Genomic DNA, 20668 nt, shown 5'->3' on the forward strand with positions numbered 1-20668 from the left:
AGAAAAGGACGCGGGCGATTTTGTCATTGACGGAACGAAGCCTTTGCTGAATTCTATAATGTTTAAGCCAACTACGCCAATCAAAATTGAAATACTGATCAAAACATTAAAAAATAACGTTGTCGCCGGTATTGACGGTTTTAAATCGGTTCCAGTGAAACATGTCTCACAATCACTCAGTAACATTCTGTCATACATAACCAATAGGATGCTACTAACAGGTATATTTCCGAACGCGTTAAAAACTGCTAGAATTAGCCCAATATTTAAAGGCGGGAAAAAATAGTTTGTACAACTATCGACCGATTTTCATTCTGCCAATTTTTTCCAAAATATTTGAAAATGTAATTTACACTAGATTAGAGGCATTTTTTTGTAAGTATAATGTAATAAATGAGTGCACAATATGGATTTCAAAAGCAAAAATCTACAGAACAAGCTCTACTTCACATAAAAGACAAAATTATCAGGAATATTGAAGATAAACTTTATACATTAGGTTTGCTCTTGGACTTTACAAAGGCTTTCGACACAATACAGCACAATATCTTACTGATTAAGCTTCAATATTATGGGATACCTGGTGTGGTATTGAAACTAATTGAAAGTTATTTAAATAATCCATATCAATATGTGCATTTAGATAAATCAGACTCTGATAAGCTAGAAGTACGACACGGAGTGCCACAGGGATCCATTTTAGGCCCTCTGTTATTTCTTATCTATGTAAATGATATGTCAAGCATGCAGGATTCCCCGGAATTAATTATGTACGCCGATGATACGAACGCGTTCTTTAAAGCACGATCTAAAGATACATTACAAATATTGGCCATCAAATATTTGGAGAAGCTGGCTAACTGGCTTAAGCGTAACAAATTACAACTTAATGCTAAAAAAACTAAATACATAATATTTCGTCCAATTGACAAGCAAGACAAAACTTCTCTATTGATTAATTTTGATGGAATACCTTTAGAGCAGGTCAAAGATAAAAAATTCCTAGGCATATTGTTCAATGAAGATCTCAACTGGTGGACGCATATACAAAAACTGTTCTGAACTATCTAAATCGACAGGATGTATATATAGAGTTCATAAACTGTTGCCACCATGGTCAAAAAAGGAATTGTACTATTCTTTATGTTACTCAAAAATAGCATACGGTGCATTGGTAGGGGGTACGAGAACTATGACGAACTATAATACAATAATAGTCCTTCAATAACAAATTATTCGCATGCTCGACAATTTTCGGCGTAATTGGTGAGACTTGCGTACCGATCCACTGTTTAAAAATTCACTATGCTAAATGCTAACAAAATATATTACTTTAGATTACTTCACCTTATCCAAAAAGAGAAGCTATACCTAATCCCAAAGAATGTTAGCTCAGATCATGCACTGAGAACAAATATCTAAAAAAAACCAAAGTAAGAAACAATTACGGCAAGCAACAATTGGATTATCAAGTTTTTTCCTTGCTAAACAAAATTGAAGAAAAGGTAAACTTTCAGTGCTCCTTTCCGATTTTCAAGAGAAATGTTAAAGAACTCCTGGTGGAGAGTGATATCGTTTTTGAATGAGGAACATAATGTGAAAATGTCCTTTTTTGATGTAACTAGTATTCTTATTTCAATCGTGTTAAATCTGGTACAAGTGCTTATTTTGAATTTGTTTGGTTCTGCGTGTGCATTTGCAGATGTCCTGTTTTGCGCTGTACTGTAGAGGGGGGGAGAGGCCTCGTCAAGCTGCAATGGCAGCTTTTTCTCTACCTCCCCTTTTCCCCTTGTTTGAAGAGAAATAAATAAAAAAAATAATGGCCTTTCATTCCCTATAATTTATTTCTTTTTTACTCTTATGTATTGCTCCAGTGGTAGCCGACAATGCTTCAGGTTTTTTTTTTATTTCGGAAATAGCGGCAAAGATAGAATACCAATAGAATACCACAAAACAGTTGTTTTACTCTCGATGATGATATATTTAACACAATCAACTTATGAGACACATATTTGTCTTTGTCTTATGGCGGCCATTGTTTCACTTAGAGAAATGACCAAATGACGTCTGGAAGGATGATAGCGCGTTTTCATGAGACAATTCGTCATTTTTTTTCACGATTGGGGAATGTACTTTCATGTTGGCAGTAGTACTTTTCTGAAAAGTATCAGTAAAATAATTTAGCAAAACACAGGCACAAGTTTTGAGATAGTACTTCAAGTACAGTACAAGTGTTCTAAATATACTTTAACAATTACTTTAAGTACTACGAATTTATATTACTTCCCAACACTGCTTGTCTATTTTTTATGTAAAAATGGTGAGGGAATTACTAAGGTTTCGCAAAAGGACCTTCAAATCTTGGAATACTTTATATTTTAAAATTCGGAAGAAAGGCATCGCACAAGGTCATCTTTGCGTTGCCCTGTAGCACGTGAATTTTCAAGTACAGCACAAACTACGGGAGCATCAGATGAGCTTCATAGCGGGTGTTGCATCTTGTTGCCTTCTTCGAGTGAAGACGCAGTGTGTACACATCGTGAAGTGGCTGAGAGATCCTACTTTGGAGAAAATCCGCGACAAGCCCTTTCTTTATAGGCAACCTGCAATGCAGTTTGGCGCTACACGTTGCGCCATCTAGCGGCTGCAAAATAATGAAACTGGGTAGGCCAGGACTACGCGGGTCGCTGGGCTGCGGGCGGGCGCATCCAGAAACCATGCGTGAACATTGCATTTCGGATCGGCGTGATCTTTTTTTGGAACCGTTTTTCGTAAAAGTAAGTCCCAGCTTCACGTCTCTATAACCTCAGCAGGTTCCTGTGACATCTCGCCTACTCCTAGAGTTCCCCCAAAAAATAAACGTTGCTACTGCTGCATGAAAGACGGCCGCAGTCGCGAAGGTGACTCAATCGTCGATCTTCGCCGCTTCCCCAGCTTCCCTTCGAGACCTTGGGAAGCGACACGGCAACAGAAGTGGATTACTGCAGTGCGACGCAACAAGTAAGTGAATTTTACAGAAACTGTGTGCAGGCTTGGAAAGTAGTCAAACGAACTCATTTTGCAGACTACTCGGCAAAATAACATATTTATACAAGCTGTATTACGAGTCGCTTTGACAGCCACATAGGGAAATACGATAGGAACAATCGAAGCAACAATAGGATTTTTGCTTCGCTGTGACGTCAAGAATCGGGCGATCAGGTCTTCAAGCGAAAGGCCTGTCGGCCCGTTCCGGCACTCCTAATGCCATTCGGCACGCGTGGTCGCAACCAAAACCTTCCAAACCTGCGAGTTTTCAAAAAGTGGATTTTCGTAGTACAAAGTTTTGTTTGTTTCAGGAGCCAAATTTAATGCTAAGTCTGGTCACAAAAGTGACGGCGTGCAGTAAGCAGAATGCTAAAGTTTTTCTTCAGAAAAATCTCGTGCGAAGCGTAAATATCCTTCTGACACGTACACTTTGTTGCCTCTCGCCACTTTACACCAGGCTTTGCAATGTGCGTACGGTTCTGTAGCATGCAAAGTTCGGTTCTAATTACCCAAATTTTATTCTAGTGTGTGTGGGCGTCGGGAGGAGAGGACGGCGGGCGAGGCGCGAGTGGGGGCCAGCCGGCGAGGAAAGAGGAAGAGTGTGCTGCGCGAGGCTGGGGCCGGGCAGGAACGATAGAGCCGCTCTGGCTGGTCTGGTCCATGGCGATTCCCGGGAGCATTCCACCAGCAAAGTTCGGATCAGGAGTAGGGTGGAAAGTAGGGGCTAGTTGGTAGTTACTCATCTTGGTTTTAAAAGCGCACAAGAGACGAGGACAGAGTAAGAAACACAAACGACGGACGAGCGCTCGGATCAGGACCGGCGGAAGCGGCGAATTCTGACCATACTGGCCTAGTCCATGACAATCCCGGAGTGGTTCTGCAGCGAGACTGGCTGCGATAGCCCGGAACATCTAGCCTACGCAGCACTGGCGTGGGAAGGGCGATCCGCACGCCTGGACACGGGCTCCGACTGTGAGCTCTGTACGACGGGCGACAACTAGCGTCGGCGGGTCCGGACTGCCGGCTTTCGAAGCCGGGCAACCGGGATGTACAATAAACCCATTCGCTGCCTTCTCGTTGTGTTGTGTCACTTCCTGGGAGACGAGCAAAGCACAGACCGATCGGGCGGCCACAAGTAGTGAAGACAACTCAAACCGGTGTCCAAATGACGACTCTAGAATATTCTCTCAACACTTGGACCTATCAAGTCTCCCGATGGTTTTAAAAAACCGCATAAAAGAACCAGGGACATGGCACGCAGGTGCACATGGTGTCTGCTGAAATCGGGGTCGCCACCGCTCGCAACGGCCCGACGGGCAAACTGGCCGCTTGTGGCGCTGAATGCAGTACTCTCGTGGCGCCGCCTGGCCATTGCCGCCTGCCTATACGCGTCACGTCTCATTCAGCTCCAGGACACAAAGAAACGTCAGCCTTCGGCGCTAATCCCGCGAAAACTCGGCCTCGCTTGCGACGTGTCTGTCCCTTCACCGCGCTTTGTAGCAGAGGTGTTGCATTAGGAGCTCCTGAAACGTTTAGGAGGTTTGTGACCTTTCAAACCACTCTCCCCCCCCCCCCCCCAAGCCGACGTTACTTGCTTCCCCCACTTTGCAAATATCAACTTACCATCCAACATTTTTTTTTTAAATTAAAACCGGAGCCTTGAAAAAAAAGTGCATGGGTATAGGTTTTCCACATATGTTTTCTTTTTAGCGCCAATCTCGCTGAATCCATCGTTTGTTTTAATTTTTTTTTCTTTCCTAATAATCCTAAGGAGGGTCGAACGTATTTTGATACATATAAATTGTGCCTGACCTTGCTCATATTTTTCTAACAATTATCATTTACGTTTTATTCGGCCAAGTAATCGTTGGTTTGTAGTTGTTTACCTTCATTCCTATAGAACGGTGTAAAAACTGCACATACCAAAATAATATTTTTGCTTGACTATTTATTGCAGAGTAATCTCCGCGGAATGTATATCCTTATTTGAGACTTGAAGTTTCAAGTACAAAAAATATTTTGCAAACCATTTTAAAAACAAAGATTGGTACGCCATTATTTAAACTTTGTATTCACCTTGATCAAAAATAGAGATTTCTAACCTAAATTATTATAAAATACAACCGTGTAGCCTAAAGGAACGAATAAATGTGAGTCAACGTAGCGCAGAACAAAAATTTCTTTCTCCTCTAATATTTTTAATCAGAACCAAACCTTTTTATTGGTTAACAAAATTAACGGCGTATCAAGTAATAATCGATTAATCGGAAGGTCAATCGATCAAAGGGTTAGCCCTAAATTGCATGAATGTATTTGTTTTCTATTTTTAGAGCTGGCGAAGGACTTAACTCTAAAGATCTCCAAGAAGCCTGCGGCAATGCTTGGAACCAGAACATTAGACACTTCGGGATGCTGAACATTCGGAACCTAAACAATCATGCGGCCGTCGCAAACAGCACGAAGCTTCTCAAAGTGAGTAAACTTTATTGTGAATTTATGTAGATATATCTTGACTTTTTGTTAAAAAGACGTGTACTTTTCTAGTTTCAAAGGTGTTAGAACACGAAGAACAAAAGGTAGACAAGATTTAAAATAAAATACGTCTTGATTACTTAGTACACAAATGCTTTGTTTAAGGATTCCTAGAGATTTAGAAAATATAACAAATAGTATAGAAATGTGGACCTTTTGCATGTGGTGATCACATACTGCTTGCAGAATTCTGACGTCGGCTTCCCGCTTTATGCAGCCTTGTCACGCAGATCATGATGTCTATACACCACATAATAGTTATCGGACATGTGAAAGCTCTCTATTCTAAACGTGACAATTCTTACACACGCTTGCCCTCTTCCACTCTGCTCTCGCCTTCGCCCCCTTCGCCCTTCCTTGCTTTCCTCTCTGGAAAGTACTGCCAGTACTTTCAGACTGGTGTATCGAAGCCTGATGAAGCTGGTATCTTTTATGCCGTAATCCAACAAATGTCCTGTGAAATACAATTGATATACGGTGGTTTTCTTCATTACGAGGTTTGTTGCTCTTCGAAGGTACACTGAACAAGTAAGCGCGTAGGTTATGAGACTATATAGTAAACAAAAATGAACATGACGTACATTGATAGCGCAAAATAGGAAGTATATTTTTTGCTTCTTTTTCCTACTTTATTCATTTGCTTTGAAGGACAAAAATTGCCTGGTAATTCTCAGGGTTAAAAATTGGAAAATTACCGTCATCGCAGGGAATTGTAGACACTGCTCTTTTAGGAAAAAGATAAATACCGGAATTTTGGATGACGAATGAATTGACCTGACAAAATCGTGGGACAAAATTGCGTGCGTTGTCTGTCAAGGAAAACGCTGGCGTAGCTTCCAACACGAATACACTTTCAAACGTAATGTTGTTTTGGTTACCGACGGATTTTACACAATGAGCGAGACGAAAACGTAAATGTCGTAATGGCAGGACTCCGACGGACTCGGCGGGTTTCTCCTAAAACTATTTCGCGGCTGCGTCTTGTGTCGACTGCGAGATTGTTTGAGACGGCTGGGAATTAGTCCGCGACGATCCCGTCGCCATCGTTGGCGCTGGCCGCCAGAGGGTCGAAGTCAAAATGACCAGTTTCCACAATATCTTGATTGGAGTCCCCCCCACCCCTGCAGCTATTACCTAGTGTCAGATCCGTCAGAACGAGAAGACTCCGACGAAACGAGCAATTCCGTAGAAGTCACCGTCTCGGAAACGTGTGCTTGAAACATGGGGGGTAAACAAAGAAGCTAAAGCACTTGACGCCAAAGAGCACACTCTGAAAGTGCATTCAAAATGTCGGTCATGCCTTTTCGCAATTACAGCTGCAGTTCTGTAGCTCTTGTCAGCTATATACTCGTATTTTTCACTAAGCTACTGTATAACCTTCCAACTTCGTACCTGTAGGTACTCGTATTGGTTATATTCTCTCAAGAACTAACTCTTTTTGTTCTGGAACCTTCACTGTTATCAGAATTATAAATTTCAACTTCTGATTATTTTCTACTGAGTTCTAGACCTAACCTTCGTCCTTCTTCAACAGATATATTCGTTCAATTTTAAAATCTCTGGTCTTGTCAGCACTTGCACTTAGTGCCACTAAATAAGCTACACGTAAGAATAACGACACATGGCCATATTCTGTCTTAAAATCATGGTTGACATTTATCTGAAGCTTTGCGTAAGATCCCAGGAAACGGTTTTCCGCCCCGCACAATTCTTTAAACAGTTCGCGCCAAATCAAAGCAATATTACATGACCTTCTTAACATTCAATCTGATGCTGATGAAGTCATACTTTTGAATCATGACGGTCGCCAGTTGCGTCTGCTCTGCATACGTGCCCAAATTGCGGCGCCCACAATAACGTCGGGGAACGGAGTGCCGATACTCTAAGCGCAGCTTATTTAGTGTTTCTGCTTGCAGCGTATGATTCGCTTGAATCCCACCTGTAAAAAACGTTGAACAGTTGCCCTCGGCAGTAGTTTGAAAGATCATAATTGAAGCAACTTGTCCCCCAAGTACTCTGTAATCTATCAAGGAAAAGTAATGATGATGATAATGCGGTGTTTTGTAGCAGGCAACTCCAAGAATCTTCGTTCTCGGGCAAATACTATAAACATTTAAAAAAAGAAAAAAAAAAACACATTTTCCCTTTGTCGGGGCCTGCTGGTTAATAACAATGTTTATTTTCATTTTAAATAAATGGCGGACGGGCAAAGGAAAATCTTGAATACGAGGCTTGACGATCCCTGACCCCCAAAGGCAGTGGAGAAAATAGCCTTTCAAGCACTAAGAAACACATGCGAAAATACTGATGGTGTTACAGCAACACAACTCAGAGCAAACATTTAGTTGTGTCCATTGTGCTTCTAAATATTAAAATGAACGTAATTGCCGCTTTGGAAATAACGCTTTAACTCTGATGTTTTAGGGGACCCTATCTGTCCTTCAAATATCTTCACGCCATCCAGGGTTGGGCAGTATCGCGATAGTATTTCAGATATACATTTCGTATCTGTATTTCTGCATCGCGATAGATTTTTTCCACCAGTATCTGCATTCCTGTATCGAAATACATTTGGAATGTTTCTTTGTAACGCGATACAATTATAGTGAAATGCATTTCGTTACATTTCTTGAGATATACTCACCCCCCCCCCCCCCTCGAGAAATAAAAGAAACAAGTCCGAACGCATTTTCTTTTTTACTTCTGAAGGCACCGGAGTCAAGGAGATGCTGGGGCATTGTCACTATGCTGACCAAGGTTCCTTTTGATTCTGCAAACTATTTTTCTATGCGTCCTCTTCTCTCTCCCGAGAAGTGTTGCGTAGTCGGGGACTCGAACCAGGTGGCGTGCCAGGAGTGGAGTCAGAGCATCTTCTGCCGCAGGTCCTTACGTAGGGATTTCTTGAGTCATTGTTTGCTGGCATCCAACGCCCGCTGCTAACCGTATCTCTCGCCTTAGCGTACATTCTGTTGCAACACGAGCCTGGCGGTGGTTGACTTGAAATAGTAGGGGGACTCACGCTGTGAAGTTCAACACATATTCGAATGCATCTGCGGCTGCGCCCGTAACATTGCACGGCTCAAGGGTACGACATCAGCCGACGTGGACGTGGCCCGCTGCTCTGGTGATCCGAAACCCAGAAGGAGGCCAGAAGTGGCGTCGCTGTGCCATCTGAGACTACGTACTCCCGCGACTCGTCTCAAACGCGCTGTTTCTCGGACAGCTCGCTCCTGTGTCGGCAATATCAGCTCGAAAACCACGAGGTCTCTGTTTGGATAATGCTAGGCAGAACTTGAGGACTTCAATCCGTGCGTCAGTGGCGGAGGGTCGGTAGTAAGGACCTTCAGAACAGGGATGCTACCGTATTGTTTTTTCAACCGTAACAGAAGATAAGACATGTATTCCAAGATGCTTCAAGTGGTCCACTATTCTCAAAAATTCAAATGACACAGCATGCACGATCTTCAACTAGGTAGCCTACAACGAAAGTACGTATTGTCTTTTCATACGTCAGCGAGGTAAAGTTTCATGTTCAAGGCCACACCTACAGATAAAGAATACTAGTTTATTCCACCGTGACATCATGTGATCAATGTTGACAGAATTCCCTCGACAGGCAGACAGGATGCCATGGAAGGGACCGCGGTCAGCCTTTGGCGGAACGTTTTTTTTGGGCCCATTAAAGACTCCTTGTCGTCCAAAACCACTACCTTCAAGGCAAAGTGCCAAGCATACAGGAAAGTAATTTCGAGATCGAAAACTTCCACTTCAAACTTCAAGCTTCATCTCAGTTGGCGTCTCAAAAAATTTGGAAAATGTATTACACTATCTGTATTTCTGTATTTGTATTTCTGCCCTCCCTAAAGTGTATTCCTGTATTTGTATTCCTAAATACTGTTTGCTTCTTTTTAAAATGTCTTTCCGATACGTATCGCGATACATTTTTACAGATGTGTCTCAGTATCAGTATTTTAGCTACTATTTTAATGTATCCCAGTATTTATATTTCCAAATACATGTTTGAGTATTTCTGCCCAACCCTGACCCCACCACACTTTTTAGCCGTTCAAACCCTATCAAACTTTCAAAACCCTTCAGCCTTTCAGACCCTTCAGTCTTTCAGCGATCCAGACCCTTACGCATTTCAACCAATTAGATGATTAAAATTATTTTGATGGGCCACGTGCCTTTCCGTAAATTATTGGGACAGATCCCACATGAATCGTAAAATATATTATGACAATCTTCTCAGACCAAGCAGAAATTTCGAACGTTATACGTCAGATATTTTTCAGACTTTGAAGAGTAAAATTCCTGAAGGGTGCGTCAAACCCTTTCAAAAATCTTGCAGTAGGCCCCACATAAATGTTTTAACGGGGTGTTTTATGGAAAGCAATTCTATGGTTATAAGGTCACGAATAACAATTTACGAGGCCAAAAAATAGTGAATAAATCTAATCGTTTAGTATTGGAAACTGGTGCCCAAACGAAACACAATTGAGCGGACAATCACAGGAGACGATGGCGGTCCAACGACAGGACCGAGTGCAGGCGGAAGCCTGACATGTATACGACGCGGCGCAGCTTCCTTTCAGCAGTCACTGAGAGGCTAGAGTACTTTGCCTTGATCGTTCTTGACTTCATTCTAAAAATCAGAAAGCTAGACGGTTGTCAAAACGTGTCGAATCTTATATTTATATAACAAATAGGTGAAAGTCCGTCCACTACCAAGAATCGAACCCGAGCCACATGCGGGCAAGCCCAGCGTGCTGCCAATCCGTCTACATAAGCGCGTTGCAATATTTGACTCTATTCTGCTGTTGAGGAACTTGTAAGCTATAAACTCAACTAATTGTTCTTTTTGCTTTATTTCAAATTTCAATATTTATTGTTGATTATGCATTCTAATATTCAATTATAATATCATTAAAAAATAATATGTTGTCTCTTTCAGGGAGTTCTATTAAAAAGAGAGTTTTATTTTTTTTTATAAAAGATTGATGATAATCCATAGCCCATCATCATGAAAAGTTATGCATTTATATTGTTTGCAAAGTATTTAACATTGTCTAGAAGCTATAATGATAAGAAAACTGCAAGCTCCTCTCAATATTCTAAGACTAATTATGGGGGGTTTTATAGATTTCAAAGAAAAATTTCGGAGGTTTTTCTTTTTAATCAAAACGTAATATTTTGTGTAATATCTTAAGTTCTGGGATAGACTAAACTGCGCTTCAAGAAATAAAAGCGCATAAGTTCTATGGAGAAACATCCTGAAGTGTTACTTGTGGAACGTGTCAAAACTCGATTTGGTTTTCTCGCACATTTGGCCGTTTTTTACAAACATTCGAGTAAATTCACAGTACTACTACTTTTTCAAGTTTTAAAGAATATTACGTACTTTATTTAGAAAGAAAAAGTATATTTTTAAGTTTGGTAGTTATTTTTTTGTACGAAATTGCAAACTTGCTACTTTGACCAATTTTGCGTCCAATTTAGATTGTCGTAGAAACTGAACTGTTAAGAACTATTTTGTGAGACATCCTCCTTGTGTCGCTTTGAAGATAAGCAATCGGAATGTATACTGTTGAAAAACATGAGTCGTGTAAAATTGCTTTCTCTTGCCTCACACTTGATACAAATCTAAAATTCGCATTTTTAATAAATCAGTATATGTCAGCAATTTTTTTCTACATTTTTTTTATTGGTTGTTTATGAAGATGGTATTCCCTGAATACTAGATTTCAAAGCATTTTCTTGTATTTTGAAACAGTAAGATTATTATGCCTCATTTTGGAAACTGCAAAGAGCCAAATGTTTTAAAATATTGGCAGTTAATCATTTAAACAATATTCAATATTCATTTTGTTTTCTCTTTTTATGCATTAATTCTAAAATAAAGTCTACTGAATATAAATATTTTTTCACCTTGTTTGGTTGCGTTCTCGGGACTACCATTTAAATAAGCCACCTTTCGGCTCTACTGGGAATCATTGAATCGGGAATGTTGGCTTCATCGCAACTTCTTTACAGGCAAGAAAATAACTTTAAAAAAATAAACTACTTTACATTGGTGTATTCTCTATTTTATTCTTCTCAAAATGTGAAGTATAAACCCAAAACGTCATCCCCAAGCTTAATTGAAGCACTTCGATCGTTTACTTATATCGCCTGTAATCAGAGGCCATGGCGAGTCTGTGTTTGTAGTTCTAGCTCTAGTAGAAGTGCATTTTATTCAATATAATGATCGCCGAGAGGCAACGTTACGACGAGAAATGTATAGAAGAGACAAGAGAAGACACTTAAGACTGCTTGCGTATACGAATGCGAAAGCATCCGTTACAGGCAACGCAGCGCATTCCTACAAACAGCGCGACCCGTCTCCCTTTCTCACACTGCGCTCCGGCTTGACACCAGGCTTCTCCACTGCGCAGACGCGCCTCCCCGACCCTCGACTCTCCCCTCGGCTCCTCGGGTTCCGTGACCATGCATCTGCGTTGCTGTGCTTTTCTTTGTGATTTATTTTTTTCTAATGGGGCGTCCGCTTTTACCTTGATTGGCCCCGGCGGCTTTCGCGACGAATCACCTGGTATGACGCGTCGCAGCCAGTGTGACTTTATGCCTCAATTCACTGCATGGGCTTCGCTCCATTGGACAGAGGAAATTAGGGGCAGCCAATTTAGGTGCCGTTTTGCGACGCTTCATAAGCTGATAATTCCGGTTCGCACATTAGGACATTTAATGCTTTCGAATTTAAATATGCTAATGAATCACTAATTAGAACGCCATACACGTCGTTGTCGAGTGGAATTTACGTGCGGCACTTACGTGAACAAGTATGGTAACACGGTATGCGATATCGATGACATAACATTTAAATTTTCATTTCATTTATTTTCCTTATAGGTACCCTCAGGGCCCGTTGGTATTACAGAGGGGATGGGATTAAAACGTACACATTAATAGAACACCCAAATCATAAATCAAGTTCTAGTAGTATGAATATAGCATTTTTCATATCAACAGGATTAACAATTGTGGCGATGAATGCGGGAAGGTGACTCCAGTAAGCAGACGTACGAGGTATGAAATATCTGTAGTAGGAATTAGTGTGTCACTGCGGAATTTCGATTTTATGTATGTGATCATTGCGTGATGAGATGTAGGATGGCTCCAGCAAAAGTTCAGTCTTAAGGATTGGGGTGTGAACAAATATTTTTTAAAATAAACCGAATCGATACAAATTTCGGCGTAAAGAAAGAGTTGGCAAGGTTAGCATTTTTTTCATACAGGTTACGCTTGATGCACGATGGTAATTAGAAAGAATGAAACGCACATATATATTCTGGACAGCTTCCAAGGCGCCGACGAGGCTGTCAGGGTTAGGATCCAAAACAGCAGACGCGTACTCAAGTTTTCGCAGGACTAGTATTTTATAGAAAAAGAATTTCAATGTCAAAGGAGTCTCGAAAAAAAATATGGTTTAGATAGCCAAGCATGCGATCGGCACTGGAAATGACTTGGTGAACATGCGATTCCTATGTCAGGTTAGATGTGATGTGAACGCCCAGATATTTGTAAGTGTCATCCCGCTCTAAAGTCATATTATTAAGGATATAGGACGGAAGATCGTACATCGAGCGTAAATTAACCGCATATTGTTAGGCACGCCGCTCTACAAAAAATGTAATATTGCCCATAGTTGTGTGGGTCAAACTTCATTGTGTATCAGGTTAAGATTGCATTGAATTTGATTGGCGGGAGTAAGCTATCACCTAAGCCCTATCCCATGAAACATGCAGATACCGGTGGGCAACTATGAATGAAAGCTATTTTCTAGTTTTTGTTTTTGTAGGCAAAATCAAAAAAGTAAAATATTGTTTCTGAGATCGTGAAACGCATTTAAATAAGCTGTTTATTGTATGATTATAATTTAACTAATGCAAAGGTGCAAGCGAGCTGGGCAAGAATGACGAAAAACATTCCTGGAGAAGGAAAACAAAGTATCTCTTCTCGAAATTAGTACTTGAGTTAACTTTTAAATTTGTTCTATAGTCCACGTTGTCGCTCACAACGTGCTATAAATATCTTAGAGCGCACCTCTTAGGGGCGCGTATCCGGCTTGAGCGGCGTTGGCGTCGGCGTCGCCATCGCCGTCGGCGTAACCGCCAGGTCACGTGACCACCCCGAGGTCACGTGACGTCACGTGACCGCATGACCCCCGGTCATGTGGTCACGTGACCTCCTGACGTCACGTGACCCCCCTGAAGTCACGTAACCACCCTGAGGTGACGTGACCTTAGGGGTCACGTGACCCCCTCCCGATGTCACGAGACCTCCCAAGGTCATTTGACCCCCTCCCCTCGAAGTCACGTGACCCCCTGACGTCACACGACCCCCCCCCTGAGGTCACGAGACCTCAAGGAGTCACCTATCCCTCAGTACGCTTCCATACTCCTCCTCAAGAGCTGCGCTCTAATCCGGCGTTACAGGGAATGGACTTTTTCCACATACCGACGGCACCAGGCGGTGGCTGCACGAACTAAAAATCGAGGAAGTGACCTACCTGCGCTACCAATCGATACCGGGAACTACGCTACCAGTTTCTTCGCTCTCCGAGCTGCGTCGCGTGCCCAACGTGAGCTTAAAGATGGGCATCCGTGGCGTCCACCCAATCGTTGCGTTTTTCCTTCCGTCCACTTTCTTTTTTTGTGTAACCCAATTATATATATGCTGTAATTACCTGTTCTACTCGCTTATCCACAGGCTCATTCCGAATTTCCTCGATTTTTCGTTCCGACTTCCGCCGGTTGGCATCGGGCGCTCGCGCGTGTGCAGAACGCTTCTCGGAAAATGTCCATTGTAAACGACTTTCATTTTTCTGTGAACATCGGAATCTGTCATAATAGCTTTAACATATAGCAAAATGAACAATCTAAAAAAAAACTTAAATTTCAACAAAGCATGGTGTAGTGCACCATGCTTTGAAAATAAACTTGAATTTATGGCTTCCCGAGGTCGATTATGTGATTTCTTATCGAAGTTTATGTTTGATCGATTTCACTTGGTAAACACGTGGAAAAGTAAAATTACATGGAAGAAGAATCAGCCGCCCCGTAATGGTCTATTTTGGAGCCCCTCCTTTTTAACATTAACGTCGAAAGTGTCAAATTCTCCGTTCTTTCGTCATGTGGTTTTTTTTTTTTTTTTTGTACGCAGATGAGGTGATTTTTGCGTTTCCTAGTAATGGCCTGTCCATAGTTGCACCTTTCGTTCAGGCCGACCCCAATGCTTGCACAACGTTATCTTTGTTTGGGAGAAACAATATTTTGGTCAATGTGGCTAAATTTGATTACCGTGTTTCTGTAATCCTAATAAACATGTTAAACTATCTGAATATTACTTTATCACACGATGTGCAAAGCATATAACTGTAACCCTTGAATATGCTCTTGCATGAAAATGTTTGGGCATCCGTTTCGGTGAACACTTTTAACTTCGAGCGTTCGCTCGGAGTTTGTTCTAAAGCATCTCGCAGGTGTGATTGCATCTTTGTAACGTTTGTGCTTCATGGCTGAAGTGTATTAAGGCCCGTTCACACATTTGCGTTCGTGTACAAACACACGCAACCGCATGCAACCACACGAATTAACAGCCAATGAGAAACGAGCTTCAGCTCTTGCACTTAGGCAATAGTAAGCAACCCAGCTACGCTTACAAACATGGAGGACGCCGACGCCCGACGCGAGGTCCACCGTCCTCATCGGAACAGCCGGAGGTTTCGGCTACGGCGTACAGTAACGAAGATCTGCTGTGCGTCTACAATAGCTGTGTAAAGGCTGGTTCAGACATCTGAGACGAACCCGTTATTCACGACTGCGTCCGTTGTGACCGGAACGACAGCTCTGCGAGGCGTGTACGCTCCTGCAACCACTGCAACATGCGCAGTGCGTCGGCAGCACGGCGACCGCCTCTTCGCCGCCGTCAGCTATTACGACAGTGCCTCTAAAAGGAAGGGGACGCGCTGCCACTCACTTGCGTAACAGTAAATAGACAGACCGTCTTCTATGACCACAAACTTTATTTTTTTTTTATTTTTCAGGATACGCTTGCAGGGTAGTCCATTAAAAAAAAGATGCCGTACGCCGTCTTGCACGATCACGACTTTAATAGACTACTTAGCCAACAGTACAAATCTCGCCACACGCCTTTTCTACGATTATAAAAGACGATCTAGTGTTAGCAGCGATATAGCAACTTAGAAATATAATTTCGTGATCAGATACACGACGTGGCGAGCGTTCAGGATTGCTAACACTAATCACCTTTCTCGGGTGATGAAAACGCGTAAAAATTCGCATCCTTTATGCGGTACGCACCAGTAATGCCTTGACCTTGAGCACACGCATGGAATGCACCAAAGATGAAATCCGGGCGATGTTCGAGGACACAAATGCTAAGAAAGCATCACTGTAGTCGAAGTAAACAAACACGACGGCACGGCCTTTCTGCTGTCTTGAGAGTGCCGCAACCGGATCGCTGCACGAGTAGGTGGATCTTCCCTTATAGTACGTTCTGGGTTATCATAACAACACGAGACGAAAATTCACAGGCAATGATAGCGCTTTTACGCAAAACAATGAGCTTCCACCACGCCGTCCACATCGATGATCACCACCGACGCCATGTTTGCAAATAGAAGGAACCTGGCACGACCGGCATGCAACGCGCGCGACCGAGCTATCCTCGACCTGTGATTGGTCTGTCGTTGTGGTCGTTCTCGAACGTAACGAAAAGGTTCAGCCCGGCTCAACTCCTTGCGTTGCGAACGAACACGAACGAAACGACCGTTTGGCGCTTCGTTGCTATGGTAACTCATCGTTCCAACCGGTTGCATTTGTTCGTAAGCGTAGTGATCGCTCCGAACGCAACTGTGTGAACGGGCCTTTACGGTTAAAGGCATGTAAGGTACTGGGCGAGCCTATCCTTCAGTACAGAACTGTTTATGGTGTATACTAAAACAACAGTAAGTAGAAATGAGATAACGTACTAGATAAAATAGCTCGCAATTTTGCCGACTGAATAAGGATGCATAATCTGGACACACGCAGAAAATATTTTGCAGATACCTTTGCTTGGGAATTTGTTCTGGCATATATTGCTGAAAAACACCAGATAAGCAATTTCTTTGCTTACCTGCACGGAAAGGGAAACGTCTTAAGACAAAAGAGCGTTTATTACAAAAATATTTTAAACTATGGAAAGCGGTTTAGGTCATTCTATGTCCCTCATTGTGGTAATGAAGCGCCAGAAGGACTTTTTTTTTACTTTGGATTTGCTAAGAGCATCGGCAAATAAATTTAAAATAAGTTATTTAAATTTACATAGTTCATCTGTATTATTCCCTCGAAACACGGCGTGTTGCGCCGCGCAAAACTATTTGATTGTATTGTTTTTCATACACTCTTGGCTATTTCACATTTCTTGCTTTCTCATTTTATTTCATTTTTATTAATCATGGTCATTTCTGCTAGATACCGGGCCCTGCCCACAGTGAAAATTAATAAAGCTTGGACTTGAGTTTGGGCTCGTTGGTTGTAGCGCAGCACATTCAGCTATGTACCTGCCCACAGGCACAGAGGTCCTTCAGGTGGCTTGAAAAAGTACCTGTACACGATGTCTTTTTTTGAAGAGGAAAAACTTAATATTGTATAATGTCGTTTATATTAGGTTGACCTTTGAAATCACTTTGAGATAGTACTACACAACCTCTTTCTGCGTGCGGATCACGAAAAACATGGTAAGTCCAGTAAGGAAAACAATCAATACTAATTGCTGACCCTACTTTCCTCAGTCGTTAAATCTTTCTGAAAGACGTTTTTCAACTAAGAGCCCCCGTTTCCTTAGAGGGGCACTGAAACATCAAAATCATATTTAATTTTGATTATCCCAAACGATTGAAAATGATGCCGGGACATTACCCTCAAAATTCGAAGCTTGGGAACTCAGTATTTCTGAATTAAAAAAGAACAATTTCCAAATGCCGAATTCGAAGTTCCCGCGTGATCCGCGCCAGCGCATTGAGTCAAATTTTGCGGTCTCTTGCGACTCGACTTTCTTTGGGACCTCCGCCGTTGTCACCGCGACCCGAAGCGAGGAGAAGGTCACCAGGCGGGATAGAAGGGCGCCGGCACGGGAAAAAAAACGGTTTCTTCCCCGACTCGCCGATAAGCCTTTGCTCGAGCGCCGCCAAGTTTTCCGAGGGAAGATACAAATCCAGGAAGCGACATCACACCGAAATCTGATTTTTGGTATTTCAAAAAGAGGGGGCCGCTGTGCGTTCGCAATTGCGACAAAAAACCTGTTCTGCGATAGCCGATATTAAATGTTATAAAAAAGTCGCCTACAAAGCTTCTATATTTCCTGATTTTTTACGTCACCGATCAAAAGAAGCAAGGAGGCGAGCGCGGGAAATATAAACGCCAAAAATAAAAAGGCGCGCGCGCGGGCGAAAAAATTTTTCCTCGCGAGGCGGTTTTTTTTTTTTGCGTGTTTATGATTATAGCTTCTATCTTTTTAGGCCATAAAAAATAATACGACCTTTGGGGTGTCAGTGCCCCTTTAAGGCACCCTGTTGAGGGTCTCATTTACTCATAAACCCAAATATGTCATTTTCCCTATTGTTCAGTGGTTCTAGACCTGCCTTGGATATTCAGATCACACTGACACTTACTAAATTTACCATCAGCAATTATTGATGTTACCTAACCGCTAATACATATATTCTAATCTAAAGATCTCTCTAAAGAACTAGAACGGTTCTTCACCACGATAAATCACTCATGGCATTGAAATCAGAGGAATCATAGCGCGAGAAGAAAGTATCAATTTTAATAAGAGTTCCTGTACGATGCACGCACCAAAATTGTACGACGATACTCCTACGATCTGATTTGTTAGATCACGCCGATTTCAAAATCATAATGTGAAGTAATGTACTTGTTATGCTTTTATTTTTGTCTTCATTGTGATCTTATGCGACCCTGCATTGAAACTTTTAAGCTGGAGCCTCAACCTTACTGACAGCACAGCAACAGCTGTAGTGGAGAGTGGCGAGGGATAGGACAGTTTTCACACTACAAATTTTGTGTAGTTAATTGGCACCTTAAAATGATATTATTGGTTCTAAATGTAGCATGAAAGACACTTCACATCAGCTGATCATAGCATGCTGCCCTAGATCTTCTAGAAATGGTTGAAAAATTGCAAAAAATTAATGGCAATTTCAATTTTCTGTAACGCCTAATTAGAGCGCAGCACTTGAGGAGGATGGGTTAGAGTTCATCTAAATTTAGCGGGGGAAATTTTCCGCTATATTTCGCGGGAAACGTTTACCCTCGTGAGGTCACACGTAAAGTCACGTGTGACGTCAAAAGTCTCGTCAAACGTTACATCACGATGGTAAGTTTAGAGGAAATATTTTTCCGCCAAATTTAGCGGAAAAGTTTCGCCGCTAAATTTAGCAGGAATATCGGTAATATTATGTGCCTGTGACGTCACGTGACGTCAGGCGTGACGTCATACGCACGTGTTTCCTATAATGACTGCACACGTGACGTCTCATGTGACGTCACGGAATACCCTTCGTGAGGGTAACCTTCGTGACACTCGTGACGTCACACGTGACGTCACGTGTGACGTTATTATTCGAAACATTCCAAATGCAACTTGCGGTTACGCCTACGGCGACGGTGTCGCCGCTCCAGCCGGAAACGGGCGGCCAAGAGAGCTGAGCTCTAAAACAAAAATAAGTCCGATTCCACCCTTTCCTCCAGGCAGAAATGTGATACATCAAGATTGCACTCAGGGCTGGGCAGTATCGCAATACAACTGTATCGCGATAGTATCTTAGAGATACTTTCGAGTATCTTACAAATATATCTCTGTATCGAGATACATTTGTAACATGTATTTGAATCTCAATAGTGAAATACATTTAAAATGTCTCGCTTGTATCGCGATACTTTGCCCGACTTAGACATCTCGTTACATTTGTTGCCGTTGTTAAGATAAATTTAAAGGATAAAAATATCTTTTTGGTGCAACTTGCTCCTGAGTTTATAATATAAACCTGCCCTATAACACGATCCATCTGTCAGCAACCATAAAAAAAAATTGTGGTTTAGAGAAGGTTATTCCTAATAATAACACAATCAGCTCCTCTCACAAAGCCATCTACTCTTTCCAATTAAGCGGAGCGAACTCTGTAAAGGAGTTGAGCGGAGAAAAATTCCGGCCCTGTTGTCCAATCTCCCTACACTATGGGTGACTCAGAAGCTTATAATGTGACAGTTTGAGAAGCGCCCTCGCGGCAAAACAGGGTTTATTTCGGGCAGACGCCTTTTGTCAAGCATGGTACGCAGTCTTTACCGTTCTGTAACTACTTGGTTCAAGGGGGGTGACATTCCCTCTTAGTGGAATTAATGATAGATAAAGAACTCGAGGTAACGGGCAGTGCATAAAATGGCACAAAAAGAGGAGCACAAGCATAAATTACCTTTCGGATTCGCCACAACCTGCACCCTTTCCACGTAACACCGGTCGGGAACAAAGGTATTTCGATGAGTATCTGCATCTGTATTCTGGGATACTTTTTCGCCGTTATTGCAGAAGTATCTCAGAAATATCCCGCTGCATAAAAGACAAATGCATCTCAGTATTTGTATTTTGGCCTTAAAACACATGTATCTCAGTATTTGTATTCCCGAATACTTTTCGGAGTATCTCGGTCGAGCACTGATTGCGCTAAACGTTGTACAAGTGAATATAGTAGGCAGAGGGGTGTTCATCAGACATGATAACCAACTGCGGTCGTTTTTTTTTTCCTATTGTCTGTTGTTTTGAAACAGGGATAATGCAACGTCTATAATGCAACCTGCGGTAACATCTTACACAAAACAAAAAATCGAAGGTCGAAATGCAATATGAAGTTATGAACTAAATTTATATGATTCACCATTACTATACATTATTCTTAGAGTTCATCTACCAGTCACAGCACTGATGTTAATAAAAGGAGGAGTGAGACGCTCCGCCATTCCTCCCAAAC

The sequence above is a fragment of the Ixodes scapularis genome, unplaced genomic scaffold (genome assembly GCF_016920785.2).
Source record: "Ixodes scapularis isolate PalLabHiFi unplaced genomic scaffold, ASM1692078v2 PGA_scaffold10__122_contigs__length_95168666, whole genome shotgun sequence".
In the NCBI taxonomy this organism is placed as follows: Eukaryota; Metazoa; Arthropoda; class Arachnida; order Ixodida; family Ixodidae; genus Ixodes; species Ixodes scapularis.